We start from the raw sequence: 9,178 nt of genomic DNA on the forward strand, positions 1-9,178 counted from the left end.
CGGAGGCGATGCAGACGCTCCTCAATGTTGTGGGCGAGGCGGCGACGTGGGCCGGGCTTACCTTCAAGCCGTCGAAGTGTGCCACGCTTCACATCCGCCGTCGGCAGACACTAGGCTCGGTATTCGCCCTGCAAGGGGGAGAACCAGCCGTGCTCGGTGCGGGTGACGCCTACCTCCATCTTGGCGTTCCCACCGGGTACAAAGTCTCGCAGACGCCAACGGATGCGATCGCGGCAATTCGACGCGACTTGCAGCACCTGGACGCTTCCCTGCTGGCTCCCTGGCAGAAGATTGACGCTGTGCGTGTCTTTCTCCTCCCTAGGCTTGACTTTGTCATGCGGGGCGGAGCGGTACGCAAGGGGCCGCTATCTGCACTCGACAAGGCAGTGAAAGCGGCTGTCAAATCATGGCTGTTCCTCCCACAGCGTGCGTCCACCGAACAGCTGTACCTCGCGCTGGGAGAGGGAGGATGCGGCCTGACGCCGCTCGCGGACGCTGCGGACATCTCCACCATCGTCCATGGCTTCCGCATGCTGCACTGCGACGACGCCACCGTCCGCGACATCGCCTGGGCCACACTAACTACGGCCGCGCGCCGCCGACTGGGGAGGGAGCCGAGTCGTTCCGACTTGGCCACCTACCTTAGCGGCAGCACTGAGGGTGACCTCGCACGCGACGGAGGTGACATCCAGTCACTGTGGACGCGCGTCAGGAACGCCACAAGGCGCCTAGCGCCGCGTGGCGTCACCTGGCGCTGGAGTGAGCTGCTTTCTGAGTTGCAGGTGGAGGTCGGCGGCCGACCCGCCATCGCTGACGACGCGGAACACGGCGGCATCGGAGGGGTGACGCAGCCGGCCACGGAGGGGACGGCGCCTGGGACTACACGACACCTCGAAGATGGCGGCGATGGACCGCAGCACGATGATGACAGCGTGGGACGCACCGCCAACACTGGCGTCGAGCATGTCCGGGTGGGAGGGGGCGCCAAACGTCTTCTCTCGCGGACGCTCCGCGAGTGTCTGAGGCAGCGCCTGCGCCACATTCTACTCAGGAAACCGGACCAGGGGAAGGTGTTTGAGTGCACCAGGGAGTCCACAGCGTCCAACCACTTCATAGCGGGAGGCAAATACACCCGCTTCGCAGACTGGCGCTTTATCCATCGCGCCAGGCTCGGAGTCGTGCCTCTGAACGGTTGTCGCCGCTTTGATGGGCGGGCCAACAACAACAAAGCCTGCCGACGCTGTGGCCACAACAACGAGACGCTCCCGCACGTAATTAACGCGTGCATGGTGCACTCAGCAGCCCTGCAGTATCGCCACAACGCGGTCCTCAACCGCCTCGCGACAGCAGTCGCAGGGCGGCCAAGAAGAGGAAACACTGCTGTTCCTGACATCAGGATCAACCAAGCCGTCATAGGGGACAGCAGTGGGCTGCGTCCGGACCTCGTAATAACTGACGAGGTCGCGAAGACTGTAACCATCGTTGATGTGACAATCCCCTTCGAGAACAGGCGGATTGCGCTCGACAACGCTCGGCAACTGAAGAGGATAAAGTACGCCGACGTTGCGCGCGGATTAGCCGCTCGCGGCTATTCCGTCACTGTCGACGCCCTGGTTGTCGGCAGTCTGGGGGCGTGGGACCGCCAGAACGATGCAGTGCTTCGGCACCTAGGCATCGCTAGCCGCTACTGCCAACTGATGCGGCGGCTGATGGTGTCTGACACCATCAAGTGGTCCCGCGACATTTACGTGGAACACATTACTGGCCACCGCCAGTATGTGTCCCCCTAGACTGTGGCATGCTCTGACGTCAGGCTGCGAGACCTTCGAGACTGCAGTCGTCGGAGAACTTCGAGGTCGGTGCCTTCGTGACGTCGGCGTCGAGACTCTCCTCCACGACGCGGGACCTGCGGCGCTACACCATCTTCGCGCCGCACTGCAGCAGTGCCGAGTCAGTAGCGGTGCGTGCGGTGCTGCCTGGTGCCCCTCCCTCCGTGGTGTCCGCCGAATATGGCCCCCACCTCGGTTGGCGCGGTGCTGGGCGGCGCCGAACGTGTGCCTACTGCCCGGCAGTCTCCAGCCAGCGTGGGAAGCAACGCCCTCCTGCCACGACACCCCGGTGACGTCTGCCGCAAGGCGGACAGAGGGGAGAAGTCCGGCTGTGTGTGACCCGCCTGCGTGCGTGGCACACCAGCCGCTGGCAGCCGTGCATGTGCAGTGTGCTGTCAGGGCATGGAGAAGAATGCAATAAATAAAATAGACCCTAAAACTAGGTCCAAACTTTCCCCAGTGTGAATTATCTAAGGCCGCGCCTATCGCGGAATTAATCTTAAGGTAATATACTTAAGCATCCGCGCCTAACGCGGTCTTCCAATATCTAAGTAGTGGGCTTAACCCACGAATTAGAATAAGATTCAACTATTTAAGTGCGGTTAGAACCGTTTACTATATATTTTATCTTAAAATTTTCATTAAATTTGTAATACTCGATTTATATAGAGTCATGAATATTCTTTCTTAAATTTATACTTCTTAAAACTGTAACTAAGAATTATCTCGGAAAATAAAAATCTGTTCTTATCAGCTTAATATCTGATACGTCCTGCATCGCAGGACCAGAATATTAAACTCATTTTTGGCTCATGACGGAGTGCTAGGGGCTTGCTCCACCTCTGTCGCGGGTTGGCCCGGCATTGCAGTACCGCCGGGATCGGCCCACCTAACATTAATTAAAACACAGCCTGAAATGGGTTAATATTCTGTAGTGATCAGATATTCCGCTGGTAGCAAAACTTGTTGTAGTTGTCGATTTGCCCAGTAGTTAGCTGCTTACACACCTCGATTTCTTGTAATTAATTTAACATTATCTTACGAAGTTTTTTTTTTTTTTTTTTTTTTTTTGCGGTTAGCCGGAACGCTCTTGCAGCCGCATTACACTAGGCTGGTAATTTATATGGGCACAGAAGAGTGCCTTCGGATGCCTCGTTGGCGTCACATATGGTCCGGCCACAGATAATTTTAATTAAATTTTTTGGAGTTATATCCTTAGCTCCTCGCGAACGTCGTCGTCGCCGCCGCACGCACGCAGAATACGTGTGTACACACGTATGCAGTAGGCGGTGGACGATGTAAGCACTCGGCTAGGTGTAGCTCGCGCCGGCCTCGCGCCGGTGTAGCTCGCGCCGGCCTGGCGCTGCTGTGGGGCGGCCTCACGGCTTCTCCACTGCCCTGGCAGCCGGCGGCGTTCAAATGGGAGTCGCAGTTTACTGTTCGCCGTGGAGGGTAGTACTGGGCTGTTGACGAGTGCTCTCGCGAATTGTCCTTCTTTCCGGCACTTGCTTTTGCGATGTTTTCGACGGTCGCCTGTTGCCATATCGGCCCGTACCACCGTGTGTCACTCCCACATGTGGAGCGCACACGCTGCAAGCATTTAGGCCCTTCGACTTGCGGTTTTTCCTTATCGCTTCTCGGCCTTTTGGCTAAGATCAAAGTGTAGTATCTGTTCTTATCAGCTTAATATCTGATACGTCCTGCATCGCAGGACCAGAATATTAAACTCATTTTTGGCTCATGACGGAGTGCTAGGGGCTTGCTCCACCTCTGTCGCGGGTTGGCCCGGCATTGCAGTACCGCCGGGATCGGCCCACCTAACATTAATTAAAACACAGCCTGAAATGGGTTAATATTCTGTAGTGATCAGATATTCCGCTGGTAGCAAAACTTGTTGTAGTTGTCGATTTGCCCAGTAGTTAGCTGCTTACACACCTCGATTTCTTGTAATTAATTTAACATTATCTTACGAAGTTTTTTTTTTTTTTTTTTTTTTTTTGCGGTTAGCCGGAACGCTCTTGCAGCCGCATTACACTAGGCTGGTAATTTATATGGGCACAGAAGAGTGCCTTCGGATGCCTCGTTGGCGTCACATATGGTCCGGCCACAGATAATTTTAATTAAATTTTTTGGAGTTATATCCTTAGCTCCTCGCGAACGTCGTCGTCGCCGCCGCACGCACGCAGAATACGTGTGTACACACGTATGCAGTAGGCGGTGGACGATGTAAGCACTCGGCTAGGTGTAGCTCGCGCCGGCCTCGCGCCGGTGTAGCTCGCGCCGGCCTGGCGCTGCTGTGGGGCGGCCTCACGGCTTCTCCACTGCCCTGGCAGCCGGCGGCGTTCAAATGGGAGTCGCAGTTTACTGTTCGCCGTGGAGGGTAGTACTGGGCTGTTGACGAGTGCTCTCGCGAATTGTCCTTCTTTCCGGCACTTGCTTTTGCGATGTTTTCGACGGTCGCCTGTTGCCATATCGGCCCGTACCACCGTGTGTCACTCCCACATGTGGAGCGCACACGCTGCAAGCATTTAGGCCCTTCGACTTGCGGTTTTTCCTTATCGCTTCTCGGCCTTTTGGCTAAGATCAAAGTGTAGTATCTGTTCTTATCAGCTTAATATCTGATACGTCCTGCATCGCAGGACCAGAATATTAAACTCATTTTTGGCTCATGACGGAGTGCTAGGGGCTTGCTCCACCTCTGTCGCGGGTTGGCCCGGCATTGCAGTACCGCCGGGATCGGCCCACCTAACATTAATTAAAACACAGCCTGAAATGGGTTAATATTCTGTAGTGATCAGATATTCCGCTGGTAGCAAAACTTGTTGTAGTTGTCGATTTGCCCAGTAGTTAGCTGCTTACACACCTCGATTTCTTGTAATTAATTTAACATTATCTTACGAAGTTTTTTTTTTTTTTTTTTTTTTTTGCGGTTAGCCGGAACGCTCTTGCAGCCGCATTACACTAGGCTGGTAATTTATATGGGCACAGAAGAGTGCCTTCGGATGCCTCGTTGGCGTCACATATGGTCCGGCCACAGATAATTTTAATTAAATTTTTTGGAGTTATATCCTTAGCTCCTCGCGAACGTCGTCGTCGCCGCCGCACGCACGCAGAATACGTGTGTACACACGTATGCAGTAGGCGGTGGACGATGTAAGCACTCGGCTAGGTGTAGCTCGCGCCGGCCTCGCGCCGGTGTAGCTCGCGCCGGCCTGGCGCTGCTGTGGGGCGGCCTCACGGCTTCTCCACTGCCCTGGCAGCCGGCGGCGTTCAAATGGGAGTCGCAGTTTACTGTTCGCCGTGGAGGGTAGTACTGGGCTGTTGACGAGTGCTCTCGCGAATTGTCCTTCTTTCCGGCACTTGCTTTTGCGATGTTTTCGACGGTCGCCTGTTGCCATATCGGCCCGTACCACCGTGTGTCACTCCCACATGTGGAGCGCACACGCTGCAAGCATTTAGGCCCTTCGACTGCGGTTTTTCCTTATCGCTTCTCGGCCTTTTGGCTAAGAAGCACCCCGCGGTCGGAGCGGTCCGTTGTGCTCTGTAGCGGGTCGCGAGTCGCGTTTCGTGGTCGTTTCGTTTGTTCTTGGTTTTTCCAGCGTTGATATTTTTGCGGTGAATATGTCGAACCGGTCGAACAGTATTCAATGCGTATTCGACAGAGCAGCGAGACGGCCTACGGCCTTTGAAATACAGGAATGGATATTTGGTGATCTGAAAGTACCGGAAAATGACGTCGACACCTTTCAACTGGATTTTGTCTTATTCTCGTTATTCGTGAAATTTCTCGACCAGGAGAAATACGAAAAGTATGGCCTGGCACTCGCGGGCGAACATCCGTTCCGCTACTTCGATGGAACTGTCGGAACAGTGCATATAGTGCCATCTGGCTTTGGGATACGGACTGTGCGGGTATTTAACGTACCCCCTGAGTGTCCCAATGACGTAATCGGCCGTGTCCTGTCGCGGTATGGCACGGTGCTCAGCATCACGAATGAGAAGTGGGGAAGTGCCTACCGTTTCCAGGGCAACAGCGGCGTTCGTAGTGTCCGCATGGACCTCCGCCAGCACATCCCGTCGTATATAAATGTTGCGAGTACCAGGGCCCAGGTCACCTATATTGGGCAACCGCAAACTTGCTCCCTTTGTCAATCGACGGAGCATCTCCGCGTGGACTGCCCGCGCCGGCGTCCTGTGCAACTGCCGCGGGAACGCGCTGCTGGTACCGACCTTGTGCCTCTCCTCAGCGAGGTAGTGGCGGGCGCTGCCCACCGTCCCGCTGAGCGACCTGACGTGTCGCCCCCGCCAGAAGCAGTGCAACCGGCACCCAGTGCACCGGCTGACGGACCCGTCCCGGACCAGACGCCCGTTGTGGCGGTACCGCCGGCGGCGTCTGATGTGCCTGCTATGGCGAGTGATGTGGTCGCTGTCGAACAGATGGAGGTCGTTCTTCCTACCCCGCCCATCCCGGCAGATGACGCTAAGTCCCCCCGCCGTCGTCATCGGCGCAAGAAGGCGAACCCGGACCAGCCGGCGGAGGAAGCGGACGGTTTACGTCCTCCTGAGAGCGGCAGTGAGGCTGACTCTCAGGCCTCCTCAGTTTCCCGCTCTGTTTCCGCTGACCGCTCGGGCGGTATGCGGCAAACTGCTCGGCAACTAGAGGCTCTTATCAGTTCCTCGCGAGATCGGGGAGCGATCCCTGCAAAACGGAAACATGACCAGGGTAGCGACCAGCCAATGCAGCGTACTCGCACCCTTTCACATCCTACTGTGTCCGACGCGTCTGCGCCGCCTGGCTTAGACTATCCTGCCGATGGGGGAGGCCTGAACTGGGCTGACGACGAGGGCGATGACATGCGTGATTGAGTGGGTCTTTCCCCACATGAGCTGCTTGGTATTTGTTTCTCACATCCGGGGTGATATCGCTGGGTTCTGGTGTGGATATTTCCACACCTGCTTCCCTACGGCCGTGACCCTATCTGCCGTTGTCTACTCTGTGTTGCTCTCCCATGCCTGCCTTTGACCGTCCGCCGGGAGCCCTCTCCCTTTTAACGATCAATATCAACTCCATCTCCAACCCGGTCAAACTTCGATCTCTGAAGGACTTTCTCCGCCTTGGTGCGTTTGATGTGGTCTTTCTCCAGGAAGTTTGTGCCCCTTTTCTATCTGACCTTGCTGGTTATGAGGCACTGTATAACATCGACCCTGACGCCCGGCGGGGTACTGCTTTGCTTTACCGATCAGAGTTTATTCCATCCCACGTTACCACGCTACCCAACGGTCGCGTTCTTGCATGTATCCTTCAAGATGTCCTTTTTCTAAATGTCTATGCTCCTTCCGGTGCTAACCACAGGCATGGCAGAACAACACTTTTTCAGTCTGATCTCCCCCCTTTCTTAGCAGCTCGTCGCCCTATCGTCTTTGGCGGAGACTTCAACTGTGTGGTGGCCGAAGTTGACCAGGTCCCGACGCCTATGCGGTGTGAAGCGCTCGCTTCACTCCTTCGGGCGGCTGACCTTACTGACACATGGCGCCACTTCCATCCCGCCTACACGCAATTTACCCACATCTATCCCACTGGAGCCAGCCGTATTGATCGTGTTTATGTCTCGACTGATTTGACTCCCGCCCTTTGTGCCGTCCAAGTCATACCCGTGGCCTTTAGTGACCACTGTGCGTACTCGTGTTCCTTGCGTATCGCGGGTCCTGCCCCGGTTCCTCGTGGCACCTCTTGGAAGATGAATACCCTTCATCTGTCCCTGCCCGAACTTCGTGCTCTTGTCACGAAAACGTGGCAGGATTGTCTCGTGGACACTTCCCGGTACCCTACCACGGTGGTTTGGTGGCTCCGCTGTGCGAAGCCCCGGCTGCGACGTGTTATCCGGCAATACAGTCGCGACGTCGCCCACTGGAAACGTAGCACGTTGGCCTTCTATCAGCAGTGTCTCACTGACGCCCTGACTCTTCCTGCTGACCGGTATGATCAGCTCCGCATGCGCCTCAACAAAATTAAGGCGCAAATCCTTCGCTTCTCTCGGGAGAAAGCCGACGGTATGGTGGTGCGGTGTCGTTCTGCATCCCTGATTGAAGGCGAGGAGCCATCCCTTTATCACCTCGCCTCTGAACGAACTCGTGCCAAGAAGAACACCATTTTGCGCCTTAAGACAGACGATGGTGCGCGTATCACAGACAACCGCGACGTCCTCCAACACCTGACGGACCATTTCACGCACCTCTTCCAGGATGTTGAGGTCGACGTTGCCGCCCAACGTGCACTTGTCAGTGGGGTGCCCACTTCTTTGGATCGTCATGACCGCGGCTCCTTAACCGAGCCCCTGACACTCGCTGACCTCACATCTGTCCTCCGTGCCTGTCCGGGACGCAAGTCACCTGGCCCCGACGGTCTCCCTTATGAGTTCTACCAACAATTTTGGGACCTGCTCGGCGACCGTTTCTGCACAATGTGCGAGGAGATTTTTGCTGGATGCGACTTACCCACCGACTTTTTATCTGGACGTATTGCCCTTATTCCAAAGGTGACTGGTCACTGCCGAGCTCAAGACCTGCGTCCTATCACTGTCCTTAACACTGACTATAAGTTGGTGGCACGATGCGTGGCCTCTCGTCTCAAACAGGCGATGACTAAGGTACTTTGCCCCACTCAATCCTGTGGCGTTTCGCGTCGGAACATCTTCACCGCCGCTTCCCTGTACCGCGATGTTGTCTTCCTCACCGCTGACACTCGCACCCCGGCTGCCATTCTTTCCTTGGACTTCGCCGGTGCCTTTGACAGGGTCTCGCACCCTTACCTGTTGGGCGTTATGTCGCGGATGGGTTTTGGGGAGCGCTTCATACGCATCATCCGGAACTTCTTGGATGGGGCGAATTCCACTATCGTGGTGAACGGTTGCCGGTCGCGCCCCATTCCCATCAGACGGTCAGTTCGACAGGGGTGTCCCTTGTCGATGTATTTGTTTGCCTTAGCGCTGGACCCCATGCTGCGTGACATTGGCCGGTTGGTCGACGGTGTCGTTCTCCCAGGCGTCACCTTCCGCTGTGCGGCCTACGCCGATGACGTTGGTGTGTTCGTTGCTAACGCAAGGGACATCGATTCCGTTCGCCGCATTCTCGATGTTTATGAACGGGCCTCCGGTGCTCAGTTAAATCCCAACAAGACTGTGTTACTTCCGCTAGGGCCACGATCTTTGACCGTCGAACGCCCCTGGTACCGAGTTGTAGGGGAACAGCGTATCTTGGGTCTTGAGGTGACTGCCTGTCCGCAGCGTATGTTAACCCTCACGTGGCGGCGGCTTCTCACACGCATCAGGGGCCTTTGCGTGAGCCACGCT

The 9,178-nt window shown here is 56.0% G+C and overlaps 3 non-coding genes across 3 annotated transcripts; all 3 read left to right on the top strand.

The window, feature by feature from the left end:
* The first annotated feature begins 2,524 nt into the window (after positions 1–2,524).
* Positions 2,525–2,723, top strand: LOC124553973. Its single transcript, XR_006968188.1, has one exon. It is a non-coding gene; the product is annotated as a U2 spliceosomal RNA (small nuclear RNA).
* Positions 2,724–3,458: 735 nt separating this feature from the next.
* On the top strand, positions 3,459–3,651 carry LOC124553281. The gene has a single exon (XR_006968027.1). It is a non-coding gene; the product is annotated as a U2 spliceosomal RNA (small nuclear RNA).
* Positions 3,652–4,386: 735 nt separating this feature from the next.
* LOC124553288 lies at positions 4,387–4,579 on the top strand. The gene has a single exon (XR_006968028.1). It is a non-coding gene; the product is annotated as a U2 spliceosomal RNA (small nuclear RNA).
* Positions 4,580–9,178: the final 4,599 nt, after the last annotated feature.

Source organism: Schistocerca americana, chromosome 1 (assembly GCF_021461395.2).
Source record: "Schistocerca americana isolate TAMUIC-IGC-003095 chromosome 1, iqSchAmer2.1, whole genome shotgun sequence".
In the NCBI taxonomy this organism is placed as follows: Eukaryota; Metazoa; Arthropoda; class Insecta; order Orthoptera; family Acrididae; genus Schistocerca; species Schistocerca americana.